The sequence below is a fragment of the Microcebus murinus genome, chromosome 25 (assembly GCF_040939455.1).
Source record: "Microcebus murinus isolate Inina chromosome 25, M.murinus_Inina_mat1.0, whole genome shotgun sequence".
Classification (NCBI taxonomy): Eukaryota; Metazoa; Chordata; class Mammalia; order Primates; family Cheirogaleidae; genus Microcebus; species Microcebus murinus.
In genome coordinates, this window is record NC_134128.1 from 27,268,013 (window position 1) to 27,289,982 (window position 21,970).

At 63.2% G+C, this 21,970-nt stretch overlaps 5 non-coding genes across 5 annotated transcripts; all 5 read right to left on the reverse strand.

The window, feature by feature from the left end:
* Positions 1 to 3,153: 3,153 nt before the first annotated feature.
* Positions 3,154 to 3,272, reverse strand: LOC142864683 (5S ribosomal RNA). Its single transcript, XR_012915034.1, has one exon. It is a non-coding gene; the product is annotated as a 5S ribosomal RNA (ribosomal RNA).
* Positions 3,273 to 7,093: 3,821 nt separating this feature from the next.
* LOC142864400 (5S ribosomal RNA) lies at positions 7,094 to 7,212 on the reverse strand. The gene has a single exon (XR_012914958.1). It is a non-coding gene; the product is annotated as a 5S ribosomal RNA (ribosomal RNA).
* A 3,776-nt stretch (positions 7,213 to 10,988) lies between these two features.
* LOC142864694 (5S ribosomal RNA) lies at positions 10,989 to 11,107 on the reverse strand. Its single transcript, XR_012915043.1, has one exon. It is a non-coding gene; the product is annotated as a 5S ribosomal RNA (ribosomal RNA).
* A 3,822-nt stretch (positions 11,108 to 14,929) lies between these two features.
* LOC142864700 (5S ribosomal RNA) lies at positions 14,930 to 15,048 on the reverse strand. Its single transcript, XR_012915048.1, has one exon. It is a non-coding gene; the product is annotated as a 5S ribosomal RNA (ribosomal RNA).
* Positions 15,049 to 18,869: 3,821 nt separating this feature from the next.
* Positions 18,870 to 18,988, reverse strand: LOC142864701 (5S ribosomal RNA). Its single transcript, XR_012915049.1, has one exon. It is a non-coding gene; the product is annotated as a 5S ribosomal RNA (ribosomal RNA).
* Positions 18,989 to 21,970: the final 2,982 nt, after the last annotated feature.

Below are 21,970 nucleotides of genomic sequence, written 5' to 3' on the forward strand. Positions count from 1 at the left end.
GTGTCCTCCTGTGGCCCAGTCCAAGGGGCCTGGGCCTGGCCGGGGCTGCATTGGACCCCGACCACCCTGGCGTGTGGACTCGCTAAAAATCGGCCATTAGATATTGGATTCCAGCTTCCTGGAGGTCATTTCACTAATGAGTGCACCGGAAAGAGTTTCCTAATCCATCTGTGAGGGTGGCAACTGAAAGAGAATTTTAAAGCTGACAGAATAGGCTTGGGAAGGCATAGGAGATTTCCACACCCAGCAAGGAAGACTTTCCCGAAATGGAAGAAAGAAACGAGCAAACAGAGACACCGGTAGCCCGCCCGGAAAAGAGTCTGCCCCTGAGAGAAAGCACCCTGACCAGGTTCACCCGTGGGTGGGTGGGTGGCGAGCTAGCGGCATTCAGAAGAGCGAGGCCCGCAGTCTGTGCGGAAGACACCTGCGCTCGGGTGTGTGTGGCGGCGCGATTCACAAGCAGCTCTAGACGTTAAACCAAGGAGAAGCCAGGGAGTTCCCAACGCCCCAGGTGTCCTCAGCCCACGACTGGCTGCTGTGGGAATGCGAAGCCCGGCTCCTTGTCTCAGAGCGGGGTTCCCAGGAGGATCAGGCTGAAGCTGGGACTTGGCCTCAAAGTGTCCCCTCGCATGGCCACCCCCTTCCCCTTCCTGCTCCTCTACTCCTGGTGCCCCTCCATCCAGGGGCCAGACCTTAAAGAGTCACCGCAAGAGAATCCTGGTCCCAAAGGAGCCTTCTGGGGGACCGGTGCTGACAGAGGTTGTGGGCATGGCCCGCTGGGGCTCTGCCCGACCCAGGGCTGAGAGATGCCACCTCCCAGCTCTGGGTCCCTGCAGGAAGTGTTGGCAAGCACAGGGCCGGTCCTCCAAAGGCCCAGGTGCAGGGAGCCCAGGCCAAGCAGCCTGTGGAAGAAGCCACTTGCCGTGCCACCCCGGGAACAGGACTGCAGGCCCCGGCCCTTCCCACCTCCTCCTCCTCCTCCTCCTCCTCCTCCCCCCCGCCTCCCACCTCACAGGGCACAGGGCTCAGAGACACCTCAGACTCTTGCTACCCAAAGTGCAAAGGGCATCAGTTGCTCCTCCAACCCCCCCGCCCAGCAGACCACGTTGTCCAGCCAGCCCCCGGGCCTCCCTGGGGTGCCCAGCACAAAAGTGCAGACACCCACCGGACCCTCAATCTCAGTTTTCGGATGTTTTTGCCACTCTAAGGACCCGCAGGCCAGCTGGGCCTTCGGGCAGGACAGAGAGCCCCGGAATCCGACGTGGAGAGCTGCGTGTACGTCCCCATCAGGAGGCGGTCCCCACCTCCGCGGCTCTCCCCTTGCGGGGAGCGGCAGCCCAGCCGGCAGCCGCAGGGCCTCAGGGAAGACACCAGGCTGGGCCCCCGCGGCACAGCGGGGGCACGTCCCCCGCACTCACGCGACTTAGGGACGGCTGCTGGAGACTGCTGCGGCCACCCTGCTGCCGGGTTTCTGGAGGGCTTCCTGGAAGCAGCGTCCACACCAAGCCCTTGGAAGGCCCGGGCGACGGAGGAGCCGGTCAGGCAGGGGCCGAGGACGGTGAGAGGCCGGGCGGGAAGGAGCGTGTCAGGCAGGGGCAGAGGACGGTGACCGGCCGGGCGGGGAGGAGCCGGTCAGGCGGGGGCCCAGGACAGTGACGGGCCTGGCCGGGGAGGAGTGCGTCAGGCAGGGGCAGAGGAGACGGGCTGGGTAAGGGTTAGGGTGACAGTTAGGGCACAATTCACAATCGCAAAGACGTGGAAGCGACCCGAGTGCCCCTCCATCCAGGAGTGCATCAATAAAATGTGGCGCGTGGACACCACGGAGTGCCATTCGGCTGTGAGGAGCAGCGGTGAGAGGGCGCCTCTCGTGTTCTCCTGGCCAGAGCTGGAACCCGTTCCAGTAAGCCAAGTATCCCAAGAATGGACACACGAGCACCACGTGAGCGCGCTCACCAGCAAATTGGTACGAACGGATGGACACCTAAGTGGACAGAGAGGAATCACCTTCATCGGGTGGGTGTCGGGCGGGTGGGGGGAGGGGAGGGGCATACACATCCATTAGGCATGGGGTGGGTGCGCACCGACTGGGGGATGGGCGCGCACCGACTGGGGGATGGGCGCACTTGAAGCTCTGACCCGAGGGGGGAGGCTTGGAGAGGGCAAGGCACCCGACCTTAACATTGGTACCCCCACAATACGCTGGAACAACATGAGAGGTATATGAATAAGAACACAGGGGGGGCCGGGCGCGGTGGCTCACGCCTGTAATCCTAGCTCTCTGGGAGGCCGAGGCGGGCGGATTGCTCCAGGTCAGGAGTTCGAAACCAGCCTGAGCAAGAGCGAGACCCCGTCTCTACTAAAAATAGAAAGAAATTAATTGGCCAACTAATATATATAGAAAAACACAGCCGGGCGTGGTGGTGCATGCCTGTAGTCCCAACTACTCGGGAGGCTGAGGCAGCAGGATTGCTTGAGCCCGGAGATTGAGGTTGCTGTGAGCTAGGCTGACGCCATGGCACTCACTCTAGCCTGGGCAGCAAAACGAGACTCTGTCTCAAAAAAAAAAAAAAAAAAAAAAGAACACAGGGGGGAGGGGGGCACGGGCAACACATGTCACCTGCATACTTGTACTCCCATCATCTGCTTGAAAAGAGAGAGAAAAGAAAATGCAATCCTAGAGGTAAGAGACACTTTTTAAAAATAATGAATCCGAAGAGAAAAGTAAAAGGAGGCCTGTGGAGCAGGTCTGGGTGTGACTCCGGATCCCCCAACATCAGGTGCCACCACCAAAGATTCCTGCGTGTAGCCCATAGAACCCCAAAAGCAACGGGACGAGTTCTGGTCACATACTCCCTCAAAATGACATCCTGGCCTTCTTCTGGAACTCCCTCCCCTCTCAGACTCTCAAGGTTTCCTCCAGCGTGTCGGTTCCCACAGAGCAGACCTTTGGTCTGAGACCTGACAGTCCAGATGCCACGCATGCTGCCGCGTGGCGGCGGTGTCGCGGCTTGGGACAAGAGGAGGCCCCACGGTGCGGGCTGGGGCGCCAGGCACCGCGCGGGCGCTGAGGGTGGGGGTGACCCCCACCCCGGGCCGCCGCCGCGCTCCCAGAAAGGGGACAGAACAAGAGGCAAAAAAAAAAAAAAAAGCGGCAGCCTGTGGCACCCGGTATTCCCAGGCGGTCTCCCATCCAAGTACTAACCAGGCCCGACCCTGCTTAGCTTCCGAGACCAGACGAGATCGGGGGCGTTCAGGGTGGTGTGGCCCTAGACGGCGGCGGAGGACGCCCCTGCCCCGCTCGAGAAGCCGAGCCTCTCTGGGCTTCCCCGCCGCCGCCTCCTCCCGCCCCAGGCCCCGCCTCCCGCCCCAGGCCCCGCGCCGGGCCGGGCCGGTTGAGTTCGCCGGCCGGGTCCCGCGGGCTCCCAGGGACGGGGGTGATGGGCGGGGCGGGGCGGGGTGGGGGGCTGTCTCTCTCTACACACACACACACACACACACACTCACACTCACTCACACTCACACAAGATGCGCCTCCACGGCTGGACTCGCCAAGGTGGAGCCCTCCCAGCCCCCCTCGTCTCCTCGCCCGGCCTCCTTCACCTACCCGCTGCCCACCCCCAGCGCGTCGCTGCCGCTGACTGCGCACGCGCGGGACGCTCGCCCTTTGACCCCAGCCAGGGGCCGCCCTCCCCCACAACCCCTTTCAGCTGCGCCCCCCCCTCGCCCCGTGGGTGGGCTGCCGCCTATTCCCCCGGGCCAGGGCTGGGGCACAGCCAGTGTACGGGGCGTCTCTCTCTGGGGATGTGTCCCATGGGTGGGGTGGGGTGGCGTGGTTTGGGGGGCGCTGAAGAAATCAGTCCCCTCCATCTCCTACCTCTGGAAAACGCCCAAGCCCGTGGAGAACTGCCGGCACCGCTTCGTGGGGGCCGGGACCCTCCTCCGTGTCCTCCTGTGGCCCAGTCCAAGGGGCCTGGGCCTGGCCGGGGCTGCATTGGACCCCGACCACCCTGGCGTGTGGACTCGCTAAAAATCGGCCATTAGATATTGGATTCCAGCTTCCTGGAGGTCATTTCACTAATGAGTGCACCGGAAAGAGTTTCCTAATCCATCTGTGAGGGTGGCAACTGAAAGAGAATTTTAAAGCTGACAGAATAGGCTTGGGAAGGCATAGGAGATTTCCACACCCAGCAAGGAAGACTTTCCCGAAATGGAAGAAAGAAACGAGCAAACAGAGACACCGGTAGCCCGCCCGGAAAAGAGTCTGCCCCTGAGAGAAAGCACCCTGACCAGGTTCACCCGTGGGTGGGTGGGTGGCGAGCTAGCGGCATTCAGAAGAGCGAGGCCCGCAGTCTGTGCGGAAGACACCTGCGCTCGGGTGTGTGTGGCGGCGCGATTCACAAGCAGCTCTAGACGTTAAACCAAGGAGAAGCCAGGGAGTTCCCAACGCCCCAGGTGTCCTCAGCCCACGACTGGCTGCTGTGGGAATGCGAAGCCCGGCTCCTTGTCTCAGAGCGGGGTTCCCAGGAGGATCAGGCTGAAGCTGGGACTTGGCCTCAAAGTGTCCCCTCGCATGGCCACCCCCTTCCCCTTCCTGCTCCTCTACTCCTGGTGCCCCTCCATCCAGGGGCCAGACCTTAAAGAGTCACCGCAAGAGAATCCTGGTCCCAAAGGAGCCTTCTGGGGGACCGGTGCTGACAGAGGTTGTGGGCATGGCCCGCTGGGGCTCTGCCCGACCCAGGGCTGAGAGATGCCACCTCCCAGCTCTGGGTCCCTGCAGGAAGTGTTGGCAAGCACAGGGCCGGTCCTCCAAAGGCCCAGGTGCAGGGAGCCCAGGCCAAGCAGCCTGTGGAAGAAGCCACTTGCCGTGCCACCCCGGGAACAGGACTGCAGGCCCCGGCCCTTCCCACCTCCTCCTCCTCCTCCTCCTCCTCCTCCCCCCCGCCTCCCACCTCACAGGGCACAGGGCTCAGAGACACCTCAGACTCTTGCTACCCAAAGTGCAAAGGGCATCAGTTGCTCCTCCAACCCCCCCGCCCAGCAGACCACGTTGTCCAGCCAGCCCCCGGGCCTCCCTGGGGTGCCCAGCACAAAAGTGCAGACACCCACCGGACCCTCAATCTCAGTTTTCGGATGTTTTTGCCACTCTAAGGACCCGCAGGCCAGCTGGGCCTTCGGGCAGGACAGAGAGCCCCGGAATCCGACGTGGAGAGCTGCGTGTACGTCCCCATCAGGAGGCGGTCCCCACCTCCGCGGCTCTCCCCTTGCGGGGAGCGGCAGCCCAGCCGGCAGCCGCAGGGCCTCAGGGAAGACACCAGGCTGGGCCCCCGCGGCACAGCGGGGGCACGTCCCCCGCACTCACGCGACTTAGGGACGGCTGCTGGAGACTGCTGCGGCCACCCTGCTGCCGGGTTTCTGGAGGGCTTCCTGGAAGCAGCGTCCACACCAAGCCCTTGGAAGGCCCGGGCGACGGAGGAGCCGGTCAGGCAGGGGCCGAGGACGGTGAGAGGCCGGGCGGGAAGGAGCGTGTCAGGCAGGGGCAGAGGACGGTGACCGGCCGGGCGGGGAGGAGCCGGTCAGGCGGGGGCCCAGGACAGTGACGGGCCTGGCCGGGGAGGAGTGCGTCAGGCAGGGGCAGAGGAGACGGGCTGGGTAAGGGTTAGGGTGACAGTTAGGGCACAATTCACAATCGCAAAGACGTGGAAGCGACCCGAGTGCCCCTCCATCCAGGAGTGCATCAATAAAATGTGGCGCGTGGACACCACGGAGTGCCATTCGGCTGTGAGGAGCAGCGGTGAGAGGGCGCCTCTCGTGTTCTCCTGGCCAGAGCTGGAACCCGTTCCAGTAAGCCAAGTATCCCAAGAATGGACACACGAGCACCACGTGAGCGCGCTCACCAGCAAATTGGTACGAACGGATGGACACCTAAGTGGACAGAGAGGAATCACCTTCATCGGGTGGGTGTCGGGCGGGTGGGGGGAGGGGAGGGGCATACACATCCATTAGGCATGGGGTGGGTGCGCACCGACTGGGGGATGGGCGCGCACCGACTGGGGGATGGGCGCACTTGAAGCTCTGACCCGAGGGGGGAGGCTTGGAGAGGGCAAGGCACCCGACCTTAACATTGGTACCCCCACAATACGCTGGAACAACATGAGAGGTATATGAATAAGAACACAGGGGGGGCCGGGCGCGGTGGCTCACGCCTGTAATCCTAGCTCTCTGGGAGGCCGAGGCGGGCGGATTGCTCCAGGTCAGGAGTTCGAAACCAGCCTGAGCAAGAGCGAGACCCCGTCTCTACTAAAAATAGAAAGAAATTAATTGGCCAACTAATATATATAGAAAAACACAGCCGGGCGTGGTGGTGCATGCCTGTAGTCCCAACTACTCGGGAGGCTGAGGCAGCAGGATTGCTTGAGCCCGGAGATTGAGGTTGCTGTGAGCTAGGCTGACGCCATGGCACTCACTCTAGCCTGGGCAGCAAAACGAGACTCTGTCTCAAAAAAAAAAAAAAAAAAAAAAGAACACAGGGGGGAGGGGGGCACGGGCAACACATGTCACCTGCATACTTGTACTCCCATCATCTGCTTGAAAAGAGAGAGAAAAGAAAATGCAATCCTAGAGGTAAGAGACACTTTTTAAAAATAATGAATCCGAAGAGAAAAGTAAAAGGAGGCCTGTGGAGCAGGTCTGGGTGTGACTCCGGATCCCCCAACATCAGGTGCCACCACCAAAGATTCCTGCGTGTAGCCCATAGAACCCCAAAAGCAACGGGACGAGTTCTGGTCACATACTCCCTCAAAATGACATCCTGGCCTTCTTCTGGAACTCCCTCCCCTCTCAGACTCTCAAGGTTTCCTCCAGCGTGTCGGTTCCCACAGAGCAGACCTTCGGTCTGAGACCTGACAGTCCAGATGCCACGCATGCTGCCGCGTGGCAGCGGTGTCGCGGCTTGGGACAAGAGGAGGCCCCACGGTGCGGGCTGGGGCGCCAGGCACCGCGCGGGCGCTGAGGGTGGGGGTGACCCCCACCCCGGGCCGCCGCCGCGCTCCCAGAAAGGGGACAGAACAAGAGGCAAAAAAAAAAAAAAAGCAGCAGCCTGTGGCACCCGGTATTCCCAGGCGGTCTCCCATCCAAGTACTAACCAGGCCCGACCCTGCTTAGCTTCCGAGACCAGACGAGATCGGGGGCGTTCAGGGTGGTGTCGCCCTAGACGGCGGCGGAGGGCGCCCCTGCCCCGCTCGAGAAGCCGAGCCTCTCTGGGCTTCCCCGCCGCCGCCTCCCGCCCCAGGCCCCGGGCCGGTTGAGTTCGCCGGCCGGGTCCCGCGGGCTCCCAGGGATGGGGGTGATGGGCGGGGCTGGGCGGGGCGGGGCGGGGCGGGGTGGGGGGCTGTCTCTCTATACACACACACACACACTCACACTCACTCACACTCACACAAGATGCGCCTCCACGGCTGGACTCGCCAAGGTGGAGCCCTCCCAGCCCCCCTCGTCTCCTCGCCCGGCCTCCTTCACCTACCCGCTGCCCACCCCCAGCGCGTCGCTGCCGCTGACTGCGCACGCGCGGGACGCTCGCCCTTTGACCCCAGCCAGGGGCCGCCCTCCCCCACAACCCCTTTCAGCTGCGCCCCCCCCCCCGCCCCGTGGGTGGGCTGCCGCCTATTCCCCCGGGCCAGGGCTGGGGCACAGCCAGTGTACGGGGCGTCTCTCTCTGGGGATGTGTCCCATGGGTGGGGTGGGGTGGCGTGGTTTGGGGGGCGCTGAAGAAATCAGTCCCCTCCATCTCCTACCTCTGGAAAACGCCCAAGCCCGTGGAGAACTGCCGGCACCGCTTCGTGGGGGCCGGGACCCTCCTCCGTGTCCTCCTGTGGCCCAGTCCAAGGGGCCTGGGCCTGGCCGGGGCTGCATTGGACCCCGACCACCCTGGCGTGTGGACTCGCTAAAAATCGGCCATTAGATATTGGATTCCAGCTTCCTGGAGGTCATTTCACTAATGAGTGCACCGGAAAGAGTTTCCTAATCCATCTGTGAGGGTGGCAACTGAAAGAGAATTTTAAAGCTGACAGAATAGGCTTGGGAAGGCATAGGAGATTTCCACACCCAGCAAGGAAGACTTTCCCGAAATGGAAGAAAGAAACGAGCAAACAGAGACACCGGTAGCCCGCCCGGAAAAGAGTCTGCCCCTGAGAGAAAGCACCCTGACCAGGTTCACCCGTGGGTGGGTGGGTGGCGAGCTAGCGGCATTCAGAAGAGCGAGGCCCGCAGTCTGTGCGGAAGACACCTGCGCTCGGGTGTGTGTGGCGGCGCGATTCACAAGCAGCTCTAGACGTTAAACCAAGGAGAAGCCAGGGAGTTCCCAACGCCCCAGGTGTCCTCAGCCCACGACTGGCTGCTGTGGGAATGCGAAGCCCGGCTCCTTGTCTCAGAGCGGGGTTCCCAGGAGGATCAGGCTGAAGCTGGGACTTGGCCTCAAAGTGTCCCCTCGCATGGCCACCCCCTTCCCCTTCCTGCTCCTCTACTCCTGGTGCCCCTCCATCCAGGGGCCAGACCTTAAAGAGTCACCGCAAGAGAATCCTGGTCCCAAAGGAGCCTTCTGGGGGACCGGTGCTGACAGAGGTTGTGGGCATGGCCCGCTGGGGCTCTGCCCGACCCAGGGCTGAGAGATGCCACCTCCCAGCTCTGGGTCCCTGCAGGAAGTGTTGGCAAGCACAGGGCCGGTCCTCCAAAGGCCCAGGTGCAGGGAGCCCAGGCCAAGCAGCCTGTGGAAGAAGCCACTTGCCGTGCCACCCCGGGAACAGGACTGCAGGCCCCGGCCCTTCCCACCTCCTCCTCCTCCTCCTCCTCCTCCTCCCCCCCGCCTCCCCCCTCACAGGGCACAGGGCTCAGAGACACCTCAGACTCTTGCTACCCAAAGTGCAAAGGGCATCAGTTGCTCCTCCAACCCCCCCGCCCAGCAGACCACGTTGTCCAGCCAGCCCCCGGGCCTCCCTGGGGTGCCCAGCACAAAAGTGCAGACACCCACCGGACCCTCAATCTCAGTTTTCGGATGTTTTTGCCACTCTAAGGACCCGCAGGCCAGCTGGGCCTTCGGGCAGGACAGAGAGCCCCGGAATCCGACGTGGAGAGCTGCGTGTACGTCCCCATCAGGAGGCGGTCCCCACCTCCGCGGCTCTCCCCTTGCGGGGAGCGGCAGCCCAGCCGGCAGCCGCAGGGCCTCAGGGAAGACACCAGGCTGGGCCCCCGCGGCACAGCGGGGGCACGTCCCCCGCACTCACGCGACTTAGGGACGGCTGCTGGAGACTGCTGCGGCCACCCTGCTGCCGGGTTTCTGGAGGGCTTCCTGGAAGCAGCGTCCACACCAAGCCCTTGGAAGGCCCGGGCGACGGAGGAGCCGGTCAGGCAGGGGCCGAGGACGGTGAGAGGCCGGGCGGGAAGGAGCGTGTCAGGCAGGGGCAGAGGACGGTGACCGGCCGGGCGGGGAGGAGCCGGTCAGGCGGGGGCCCAGGACAGTGACGGGCCTGGCCGGGGAGGAGTGCGTCAGGCAGGGGCAGAGGAGACGGGCTGGGTAAGGGTTAGGGTTACAGTTAGGGCACAATTCACAATCGCAAAGACGTGGAAGCGACCCGAGTGCCCATCCATCCAGGAGTGCATCAATAAAATGTGGCGCGTGGACACCACGGAGTGCCATTCGGCTGTGAGGAGCAGCCGTGAGAGGGCGCCTCTCGTGTTCTCCTGGCCAGAGCTGGAACCCGTTCCAGTAAGCCAAGTATCCCAAGAATGGACACACGAGCACCACGTGAGCGCGCTCACCGGCAAATTGGTACGAACGGATGGACGCCTAAGTGGACAGAGAGGAATCACCTTCATCGGGTGGGTGTCGGGCGGGTGGGGGGAGGGGAGGGGCATACACATCCATTAGGCATGGGGTGGGTGCGCACCGACTGGGGGATGGGCGCACTTGAAGCTCTGACCCGAGGGGGGAGGCTTGGAGAGGGCAAGGCACCCGACCTTAACATTGGTACCCCCACAATACGCTGGAACAACATGAGAGGTATATGAATAAGAACACAGGGGGGGCCGGGCGCGGTGGCTCACGCCTGTAATCCTAGCTCTCTGGGAGGCCGAGGCGGGCGGATTGCTCCAGGTCAGGAGTTCGAAACCAGCCTGAGCAAGAGCGAGACCCCGTCTCTACTAAAAATAGAAAGAAATTAATTGGCCAACTAATATATATAGAAAAACACAGCCGGGCGTGGTGGTGCATGCCTGTAGTCCCAACTACTCGGGAGGCTGAGGCAGCAGGATTGCTTGAGCCCGGAGATTGAGGTTGCTGTGAGCTAGGCTGACGCCATGGCACTCACTCTAGCCTGGGCAGCAAAACGAGACTCTGTCTCAAAAAAAAAAAAAAAAAAAAAAGAACACAGGGGGGAGGGGGGCACGGGCAACACATGTCACCTGCATACTTGTACTCCCATCATCTGCTTGAAAAGAGAGAGAAAAGAAAATGCAATCCTAGAGGTAAGAGACACTTTTTAAAAATAATGAATCCGAAGAGAAAAGTAAAAGGAGGCCTGTGGAGCAGGTCTGGGTGTGACTCCGGATCCCCCAACATCAGGTGCCACCACCAAAGATTCCTGCGTGTAGCCCATAGAACCCCAAAAGCAACGGGACGAGTTCTGGTCACATACTCCCTCAAAATGACATCCTGGCCTTCTTCTGGAACTCCCTCCCCTCTCAGACTCTCAAGGTTTCCTCCAGCGTGTCGGTTCCCACAGAGCAGACCTTTGGTCTGAGACCTGACAGTCCAGATGCCACGCATGCTGCCGCGTGGCGGCGGTGTCGCGGCTTGGGACAAGAGGAGGCCCCACGGTGCGGGCTGGGGCGCCAGGCACCGCGCGGGCGCTGAGGGTGGGGGTGACCCCCACCCCGGGCCGCCGCCGCGCTCCCAGAAAGGGGACAGAACAAGAGGCAAAAAAAAAAAAAAAAGCGGCAGCCTGTGGCACCCGGTATTCCCAGGCGGTCTCCCATCCAAGTACTAACCAGGCCCGACCCTGCTTAGCTTCCGAGACCAGACGAGATCGGGGGCGTTCAGGGTGGTGTGGCCCTAGACGGCGGCGGAGGACGCCCCTGCCCCGCTCGAGAAGCCGAGCCTCTCTGGGCTTCCCCGCCGCCGCCTCCTCCCGCCCCAGGCCCCGCCTCCCGCCCCAGGCCCCGCGCCGGGCCGGGCCGGTTGAGTTCGCCGGCCGGGTCCCGCGGGCTCCCAGGGACGGGGGTGATGGGCGGGGCGGGGCGGGGTGGGGGGCTGTCTCTCTCTACACACACACACACACACACACACTCACACTCACTCACACTCACACAAGATGCGCCTCCACGGCTGGACTCGCCAAGGTGGAGCCCTCCCAGCCCCCCTCGTCTCCTCGCCCGGCCTCCTTCACCTACCCGCTGCCCACCCCCAGCGCGTCGCTGCCGCTGACTGCGCACGCGCGGGACGCTCGCCCTTTGACCCCAGCCAGGGGCCGCCCTCCCCCACAACCCCTTTCAGCTGCGCCCCCCCCTCGCCCCGTGGGTGGGCTGCCGCCTATTCCCCCGGGCCAGGGCTGGGGCACAGCCAGTGTACGGGGCGTCTCTCTCTGGGGATGTGTCCCATGGGTGGGGTGGGGTGGCGTGGTTTGGGGGGCGCTGAAGAAATCAGTCCCCTCCATCTCCTACCTCTGGAAAACGCCCAAGCCCGTGGAGAACTGCCGGCACCGCTTCGTGGGGGCCGGGACCCTCCTCCGTGTCCTCCTGTGGCCCAGTCCAAGGGGCCTGGGCCTGGCCGGGGCTGCATTGGACCCCGACCACCCTGGCGTGTGGACTCGCTAAAAATCGGCCATTAGATATTGGATTCCAGCTTCCTGGAGGTCATTTCACTAATGAGTGCACCGGAAAGAGTTTCCTAATCCATCTGTGAGGGTGGCAACTGAAAGAGAATTTTAAAGCTGACAGAATAGGCTTGGGAAGGCATAGGAGATTTCCACACCCAGCAAGGAAGACTTTCCCGAAATGGAAGAAAGAAACGAGCAAACAGAGACACCGGTAGCCCGCCCGGAAAAGAGTCTGCCCCTGAGAGAAAGCACCCTGACCAGGTTCACCCGTGGGTGGGTGGGTGGCGAGCTAGCGGCATTCAGAAGAGCGAGGCCCGCAGTCTGTGCGGAAGACACCTGCGCTCGGGTGTGTGTGGCGGCGCGATTCACAAGCAGCTCTAGACGTTAAACCAAGGAGAAGCCAGGGAGTTCCCAACGCCCCAGGTGTCCTCAGCCCACGACTGGCTGCTGTGGGAATGCGAAGCCCGGCTCCTTGTCTCAGAGCGGGGTTCCCAGGAGGATCAGGCTGAAGCTGGGACTTGGCCTCAAAGTGTCCCCTCGCATGGCCACCCCCTTCCCCTTCCTGCTCCTCTACTCCTGGTGCCCCTCCATCCAGGGGCCAGACCTTAAAGAGTCACCGCAAGAGAATCCTGGTCCCAAAGGAGCCTTCTGGGGGACCGGTGCTGACAGAGGTTGTGGGCATGGCCCGCTGGGGCTCTGCCCGACCCAGGGCTGAGAGATGCCACCTCCCAGCTCTGGGTCCCTGCAGGAAGTGTTGGCAAGCACAGGGCCGGTCCTCCAAAGGCCCAGGTGCAGGGAGCCCAGGCCAAGCAGCCTGTGGAAGAAGCCACTTGCCGTGCCACCCCGGGAACAGGACTGCAGGCCCCGGCCCTTCCCACCTCCTCCTCCTCCTCCTCCTCCTCCTCCCCCCCGCCTCCCACCTCACAGGGCACAGGGCTCAGAGACACCTCAGACTCTTGCTACCCAAAGTGCAAAGGGCATCAGTTGCTCCTCCAACCCCCCCGCCCAGCAGACCACGTTGTCCAGCCAGCCCCCGGGCCTCCCTGGGGTGCCCAGCACAAAAGTGCAGACACCCACCGGACCCTCAATCTCAGTTTTCGGATGTTTTTGCCACTCTAAGGACCCGCAGGCCAGCTGGGCCTTCGGGCAGGACAGAGAGCCCCGGAATCCGACGTGGAGAGCTGCGTGTACGTCCCCATCAGGAGGCGGTCCCCACCTCCGCGGCTCTCCCCTTGCGGGGAGCGGCAGCCCAGCCGGCAGCCGCAGGGCCTCAGGGAAGACACCAGGCTGGGCCCCCGCGGCACAGCGGGGGCACGTCCCCCGCACTCACGCGACTTAGGGACGGCTGCTGGAGACTGCTGCGGCCACCCTGCTGCCGGGTTTCTGGAGGGCTTCCTGGAAGCAGCGTCCACACCAAGCCCTTGGAAGGCCCGGGCGACGGAGGAGCCGGTCAGGCAGGGGCCGAGGACGGTGAGAGGCCGGGCGGGAAGGAGCGTGTCAGGCAGGGGCAGAGGACGGTGACCGGCCGGGCGGGGAGGAGCCGGTCAGGCGGGGGCCCAGGACAGTGACGGGCCTGGCCGGGGAGGAGTGCGTCAGGCAGGGGCAGAGGAGACGGGCTGGGTAAGGGTTAGGGTGACAGTTAGGGCACAATTCACAATCGCAAAGACGTGGAAGCGACCCGAGTGCCCCTCCATCCAGGAGTGCATCAATAAAATGTGGCGCGTGGACACCACGGAGTGCCATTCGGCTGTGAGGAGCAGCGGTGAGAGGGCGCCTCTCGTGTTCTCCTGGCCAGAGCTGGAACCCGTTCCAGTAAGCCAAGTATCCCAAGAATGGACACACGAGCACCACGTGAGCGCGCTCACCAGCAAATTGGTACGAACGGATGGACACCTAAGTGGACAGAGAGGAATCACCTTCATCGGGTGGGTGTCGGGCGGGTGGGGGGAGGGGAGGGGCATACACATCCATTAGGCATGGGGTGGGTGCGCACCGACTGGGGGATGGGCGCGCACCGACTGGGGGATGGGCGCACTTGAAGCTCTGACCCGAGGGGGGAGGCTTGGAGAGGGCAAGGCACCCGACCTTAACATTGGTACCCCCACAATACGCTGGAACAACATGAGAGGTATATGAATAAGAACACAGGGGGGGCCGGGCGCGGTGGCTCACGCCTGTAATCCTAGCTCTCTGGGAGGCCGAGGCGGGCGGATTGCTCCAGGTCAGGAGTTCGAAACCAGCCTGAGCAAGAGCGAGACCCCGTCTCTACTAAAAATAGAAAGAAATTAATTGGCCAACTAATATATATAGAAAAACACAGCCGGGCGTGGTGGTGCATGCCTGTAGTCCCAACTACTCGGGAGGCTGAGGCAGCAGGATTGCTTGAGCCCGGAGATTGAGGTTGCTGTGAGCTAGGCTGACGCCATGGCACTCACTCTAGCCTGGGCAGCAAAACGAGACTCTGTCTCAAAAAAAAAAAAAAAAAAAAAAGAACACAGGGGGGAGGGGGGCACGGGCAACACATGTCACCTGCATACTTGTACTCCCATCATCTGCTTGAAAAGAGAGAGAAAAGAAAATGCAATCCTAGAGGTAAGAGACACTTTTTAAAAATAATGAATCCGAAGAGAAAAGTAAAAGGAGGCCTGTGGAGCAGGTCTGGGTGTGACTCCGGATCCCCCAACATCAGGTGCCACCACCAAAGATTCCTGCGTGTAGCCCATAGAACCCCAAAAGCAACGGGACGAGTTCTGGTCACATACTCCCTCAAAATGACATCCTGGCCTTCTTCTGGAACTCCCTCCCCTCTCAGACTCTCAAGGTTTCCTCCAGCGTGTCGGTTCCCACAGAGCAGACCTTTGGTCTGAGACCTGACAGTCCAGATGCCACGCATGCTGCCGCGTGGCGGCGGTGTCGCGGCTTGGGACAAGAGGAGGCCCCACGGTGCGGGCTGGGGCGCCAGGCACCGCGCGGGCGCTGAGGGTGGGGGTGACCCCCACCCCGGGCCGCCGCCGCGCTCCCAGAAAGGGGACAGAACAAGAGGCAAAAAAAAAAAAAAAAGCGGCAGCCTGTGGCACCCGGTATTCCCAGGCGGTCTCCCATCCAAGTACTAACCAGGCCCGACCCTGCTTAGCTTCCGAGACCAGACGAGATCGGGGGCGTTCAGGGTGGTGTGGCCCTAGACGGCGGCGGAGGACGCCCCTGCCCCGCTCGAGAAGCCGAGCCTCTCTGGGCTTCCCCGCCGCCGCCTCCTCCCGCCCCAGGCCCCGCCTCCCGCCCCAGGCCCCGCGCCGGGCCGGGCCGGTTGAGTTCGCCGGCCGGGTCCCGCGGGCTCCCAGGGACGGGGGTGATGGGCGGGGCGGGGCGGGGTGGGGGGCTGTCTCTCTCTACACACACACACACACACACACACTCACACTCACTCACACTCACACAAGATGCGCCTCCACGGCTGGACTCGCCAAGGTGGAGCCCTCCCAGCCCCCCTCGTCTCCTCGCCCGGCCTCCTTCACCTACCCGCTGCCCACCCCCAGCGCGTCGCTGCCGCTGACTGCGCACGCGCGGGACGCTCGCCCTTTGACCCCAGCCAGGGGCCGCCCTCCCCCACAACCCCTTTCAGCTGCGCCCCCCCCTCGCCCCGTGGGTGGGCTGCCGCCTATTCCCCCGGGCCAGGGCTGGGGCACAGCCAGTGTACGGGGCGTCTCTCTCTGGGGATGTGTCCCATGGGTGGGGTGGGGTGGCGTGGTTTGGGGGGCGCTGAAGAAATCAGTCCCCTCCATCTCCTACCTCTGGAAAACGCCCAAGCCCGTGGAGAACTGCCGGCACCGCTTCGTGGGGGCCGGGACCCTCCTCCGTGTCCTCCTGTGGCCCAGTCCAAGGGGCCTGGGCCTGGCCGGGGCTGCATTGGACCCCGACCACCCTGGCGTGTGGACTCGCTAAAAATCGGCCATTAGATATTGGATTCCAGCTTCCTGGAGGTCATTTCACTAATGAGTGCACCGGAAAGAGTTTCCTAATCCATCTGTGAGGGTGGCAACTGAAAGAGAATTTTAAAGCTGACAGAATAGGCTTGGGAAGGCATAGGAGATTTCCACACCCAGCAAGGAAGACTTTCCCGAAATGGAAGAAAGAAACGAGCAAACAGAGACACCGGTAGCCCGCCCGGAAAAGAGTCTGCCCCTGAGAGAAAGCACCCTGACCAGGTTCACCCGTGGGTGGGTGGGTGGCGAGCTAGCGGCATTCAGAAGAGCGAGGCCCGCAGTCTGTGCGGAAGACACCTGCGCTCGGGTGTGTGTGGCGGCGCGATTCACAAGCAGCTCTAGACGTTAAACCAAGGAGAAGCCAGGGAGTTCCCAACGCCCCAGGTGTCCTCAGCCCACGACTGGCTGCTGTGGGAATGCGAAGCCCGGCTCCTTGTCTCAGAGCGGGGTTCCCAGGAGGATCAGGCTGAAGCTGGGACTTGGCCTCAAAGTGTCCCCTCGCATGGCCACCCCCTTCCCCTTCCTGCTCCTCTACTCCTGGTGCCCCTCCATCCAGGGGCCAGACCTTAAAGAGTCACCGCAAGAGAATCCTGGTCCCAAAGGAGCCTTCTGGGGGACCGGTGCTGACAGAGGTTGTGGGCATGGCCCGCTGGGGCTCTGCCCGACCCAGGGCTGAGAGATGCCACCTCCCAGCTCTGGGTCCCTGCAGGAAGTGTTGGCAAGCACAGGGCCGGTCCTCCAAAGGCCCAGGTGCAGGGAGCCCAGGCCAAGCAGCCTGTGGAAGAAGCCACTTGCCGTGCCACCCCGGGAACAGGACTGCAGGCCCCGGCCCTTCCCACCTCCTCCTCCTCCTCCTCCTCCTCCTCCCCCCCGCCTCCCACCTCACAGGGCACAGGGCTCAGAGACACCTCAGACTCTTGCTACCCAAAGTGCAAAGGGCATCAGTTGCTCCTCCAACCCCCCCGCCCAGCAGACCACGTTGTCCAGCCAGCCCCCGGGCCTCCCTGGGGTGCCCAGCACAAAAGTGCAGACACCCACCGGACCCTCAATCTCAGTTTTCGGATGTTTTTGCCACTCTAAGGACCCGCAGGCCAGCTGGGCCTTCGGGCAGGACAGAGAGCCCCGGAATCCGACGTGGAGAGCTGCGTGTACGTCCCCATCAGGAGGCGGTCCCCACCTCCGCGGCTCTCCCCTTGCGGGGAGCGGCAGCCCAGCCGGCAGCCGCAGGGCCTCAGGGAAGACACCAGGCTGGGCCCCCGCGGCACAGCGGGGGCACGTCCCCCGCACTCACGCGACTTAGGGACGGCTGCTGGAGACTGCTGCGGCCACCCTGCTGCCGGGTTTCTGGAGGGCTTCCTGGAAGCAGCGTCCACACCAAGCCCTTGGAAGGCCCGGGCGACGGAGGAGCCGGTCAGGCAGGGGCCGAGGACGGTGAGAGGCCGGGCGGGAAGGAGCGTGTCAGGCAGGGGCAGAGGACGGTGACCGGCCGGGCGGGGAGGAGCCGGTCAGGCGGGGGCCCAGGACAGTGACGGGCCTGGCCGGGGAGGAGTGCGTCAGGCAGGGGCAGAGGAGACGGGCTGGGTAAGGGTTAGGGTGACAGTTAGGGCACAATTCACAATCGCAAAGACGTGGAAGCGACCCGAGTGCCCCTCCATCCAGGAGTGCATCAATAAAATGTGGCGCGTGGACACCACGGAGTGCCATTCGGCTGTGAGGAGCAGCGGTGAGAGGGCGCCTCTCGTGTTCTCCTGGCCAGAGCTGGAACCCGTTCCAGTAAGCCAAGTATCCCAAGAATGGACACACGAGCACCACGTGAGCGCGCTCACCAGCAAATTGGTACGAACGGATGGACACCTAAGTGGACAGAGAGGAATCACCTTCATCGGGTGGGTGTCGGGCGGGTGGGGGGAGGGGAGGGGCATACACATCCATTAGGCATGGGGTGGGTGCGCACCGACTGGGGGATGGGCGCGCACCGACTGGGGGATGGGCGCACTTGAAGCTCTGACCCGAGGGGGGAGGCTTGGAGAGGGCAAGGCACCCGACCTTAACATTGGTACCCCCACAATACGCTGGAACAACATGAGAGGTATATGAATAAGAACACAGGGGGGGCCGGGCGCGGTGGCTCACGCCTGTAATCCTAGCTCTCTGGGAGGCCGAGGCGGGCGGATTGCTCCAGGTCAGGAGTTCGAAACCAGCCTGAGCAAGAGCGAGACCCCGTCTCTACTAAAAATAGAAAGAAATTAATTGGCCAACTAATATATATAGAAAAACACAGCCGGGCGTGGTGGTGCATGCCTGTAGTCCCAACTACTCGGGAGGCTGAGGCAGCAGGATTGCTTGAGCCCGGAGATTGAGGTTGCTGTGAGCTAGGCTGACGCCATGGCACTCACTCTAGCCTGGGCAGCAAAACGAGACTCTGTCTCAAAAAAAAAAAAAAAAAAAAAGAACACAGGGGGGAGGGGGGCACGGGCAACACATGTCACCTGCATACTTGTACTCCCATCATCTGCTTGAAAAGAGAGAGAAAAGAAAATGCAATCCTAGAGGTAAGAGACACTTTTTAAAAATAATGAATCCGAAGAGAAAAGTAAAAGGAGGCCTGTGGAGCAGGTCTGGGTGTGACTCCGGATCCCCCAACATCAGGTGCCACCACCAAAGATTCCTGCGTGTAGCCCATAGAACCCCAAAAGCAACGGGACGAGTTCTGGTCACATACTCCCTCAAAATGACATCCTGGCCTTCTTCTGGAACTCCCTCCCCTCTCAGACTCTCAAGGTTTCCTCCAGCGTGTCGGTTCCCACAGAGCAGACCTTTGGTCTGAGACCTGACAGTCCAGATGCCACGCATGCTGCCGCGTGGCGGCGGTGTCGCGGCTTGGGACAAGAGGAGGCCCCACGGTGCGGGCTGGGGCGCCAGGCACCGCGCGGGCGCTGAGGGTGGGGGTGACCCCCACCCCGGGCCGCCGCCGCGCTCCCAGAAAGGGGACAGAACAAGAGGCAAAAAAAAAAAAAAAAGCGGCAGCCTGTGGCACCCGGTATTCCCAGGCGGTCTCCCATCCAAGTACTAACCAGGCCCGACCCTGCTTAGCTTCCGAGACCAGACGAGATCGGGGGCGTTCAGGGTGGTGTGGCCCTAGACGGCGGCGGAGGACGCCCCTGCCCCGCTCGAGAAGCCGAGCCTCTCTGGGCTTCCCCGCCGCCGCCTCCTCCCGCCCCAGGCCCCGCCTCCCGCCCCAGGCCCCGCGCCGGGCCGGGCCGGTTGAGTTCGCCGGCCGGGTCCCGCGGGCTCCCAGGGACGGGGGTGATGGGCGGGGCGGGGCGGGGTGGGGGGCTGTCTCTCTCTACACACACACACACACACACACACTCACACTCACTCACACTCACACAAGATGCGCCTCCACGGCTGGACTCGCCAAGGTGGAGCCCTCCCAGCCCCCCTCGTCTCCTCGCCCGGCCTCCTTCACCTACCCGCTGCCCACCCCCAGCGCGTCGCTGCCTGCCGCTGACTGCGCACGCGCGGGACGCTCGCCCTTTGACCCCAGCCAGGGGCCGCCCTCCCCCACAACCCCTTTCAGCTGCGCCCCCCCCCCTCGCCCTGTGGGTGGGCTGCCGCCTATTCCCCCGGGCCAGGGCTGGGGCACAGCCAGTGTATGGGGCGTCTCTCTCTGGGGATGTGTCCCATGGGTGGGGTGGGGTGGCGTGGTTTGGGGGGCGCTGAAGAAATCAGTCCCCTCCATCTCCTACCTCTGGAAAACGCCCAAGCCCGTGGAGAACTGCCGGCACCGCTTCGTGGGGGCCGGGACCCTCCTCCGTGTCCTCCTGTGGCCCAGTCCAAGGGGCCTGGGCCTGGCCGGGGCTGCATTGGACCCCGACCACCCTGGCGTGTGGACTCGCTAAAAATCGGCCATTAGATATTGGATTCCAGCTTCCTGGAGGTCATTTCACTAATGAGTGCACCGGAAAGAGTTTCCTAATCCATCTGTGAGGGTGGCAACTGAAAGAGAATTTGAAAGCTGACAGAATAGGCGAGGGAAGGCATAGGAGATTTCCACACCCAGCAAGGAAGACTTTCCCGAAATGGAAGAAAGAAACGAGCAAACAGAGACACCGGTAGCCCGCCCGGAAAAGAGTCTGCCCCTGAGAGAAAGCACCCTGACCAGGTTCACCCGTGGGTGGGTGGCGAGCTAGCGGCGTTCAGAAGAGCGAGGCCCGCAGTCTGTGCGGAAGACACCTGCGCTCGGGTGTGTGTGGCGGCGCGATTCACAAGCAGCTCTAGACGTTAAACCAAGGAGAAGCCAGGGAGTTCCCAACGCCCCAGGTGTCCTCAGCCCACGACTGGCTGCTGTGGGAATGCGAAGCCCGGCTCCTTGTCTCAGAGCGGGGTTCCCAGGAGGATCAGGCTGAAGCTGGGACTCGGCCTCAAAGTGTCCCCTCGCATGGCCACCCCCTTCCCCTTCCTGCTCCTCTACTCCTGGTGCCCCTCCATCCAGGGGCCAGACCTTAAAGAGTCACCGCAAGAGAATCCTGGTCCCAAAGGAGCCTTCTGGGGGACCGGTGCTGAGAGAGGTTGTGGGCATGGCCCGCTGGGGCTCTGCCCGACCCAGGGCTGAGAGATGCCACCTCCCAGCTCTGGGTCCCTGCAGGAAGTGTTGGCAAGCACAGGGCCGGTCCTCCAAAGGCCCAGGTGCAGGGAGCCCAGGCCAAGCAGCCTGTGGAAGAAGCCACTTGCCGTGCCACCCCGGGAACAGGACTGCAGGCCCCGGCCCTTCCCACCTCCTCCTCCTCCTCCTCCTCCTCCCCCCCCGCCCCCCCCCACAGGGCACAGGGCTCAGAGACACCTCAGACTCTTGCTACCCAAAGTGCAAAGGGCATCAGTTGCTCCTCCAACCCCCCCGCCCAGCAGACCACGTTGTCCAGCCAGCCCCCGGGCCTCCCTGGGGTGCCCAGCACAAAAGTGCAGACACCCACCGGACCCTCAATCTCAGTTTTCGGATGTTTTTGCCACTCTAAGGACCCGCAGGCCAGCTGGGCCTTCGGGCAGGACAGAGAGCCCCGGAATCCGACGTGGAGAGCTGCGTGTACGTCCCCATCAGGAGGCGGTCCCCACCTCCGCGGCTCTCCCCTTGCGGGGAGCGGCAGCCCAGCCGGCAGCCGCAGGGCCTCAGGGAAGACACCAGGCTGGGCCCCCGCGGCACAGCGGGGGCACGTCCCCCGCACTCACGCGACTTAGGGACGGCTGCTGGAGACTGCTGCGGCCACCCTGCTGCCGGGTTTCTGGAGGGCTTCCTGGAAGCAGCGTCCACACCAAGCCCTTGGAAGGCCCGGGCGACGGAGGAGCCGGTCAGGCAGGGGCCGAGGACGGTGAGAGGCCGGGCGGGAAGGAGCGTGTCAGGCAGGGGCAGAGGACGGTGACCGGCCGGGCGGGGAGGAGCCGGTCAGGCGGGGGCCCAGGACAGTGACGGGCCTGGCCGGGGAGGAGTGCGTCAGGCAGGGGCAGAGGAGACGGGCTGGGTAAGGGTTAGGGTTACAGTTAGGGCACAATTCACAATCGCAAAGACGTGGAAGCGACCCGAGTGCCCATCCATCCAGGAGTGCATCAATAAAATGTGGCGCGTGGACACCACGGAGTGCCATTCCGCTGTGAGGAGCAGCCGTGAGAGGGCGCCTCTCGTGTTCTCCTGGCCAGAGCTGGAACCCGTTCCAGTAAGCCAAGTATCCCAAGAATGGACACACGAGCACCACGTGAGCGCGCTCACCGGCAAATTGGTACGAACGGATGGACGCCTAAGTGGACAGAGAGGAATCACCTTCATCGGGTGGGTGTCGGGCGGGTGGGGGGAGGGGAGGGGCATACACATCCATTAGGCATGGGGTGGGTGCGCACCGACTGGGGGATGGGCGCACTTGAAGCTCTGACCCGAGGGGGGAGGCTTGGAGAGGGCAAGGCACCCGACCTTAACATTGGTACCCCCACAATACGCTGGAACAACATGAGAGGTATATGAATAAGAACACAGGGGGGGCCGGGCGCGGTGGCTCACGCCTGTAATCCTAGCTCTCTGGGAGGCCGAGGCGGGCGGATTGCTCCAGGTCAGGAGTTCGAAACCAGCCTGAGCAA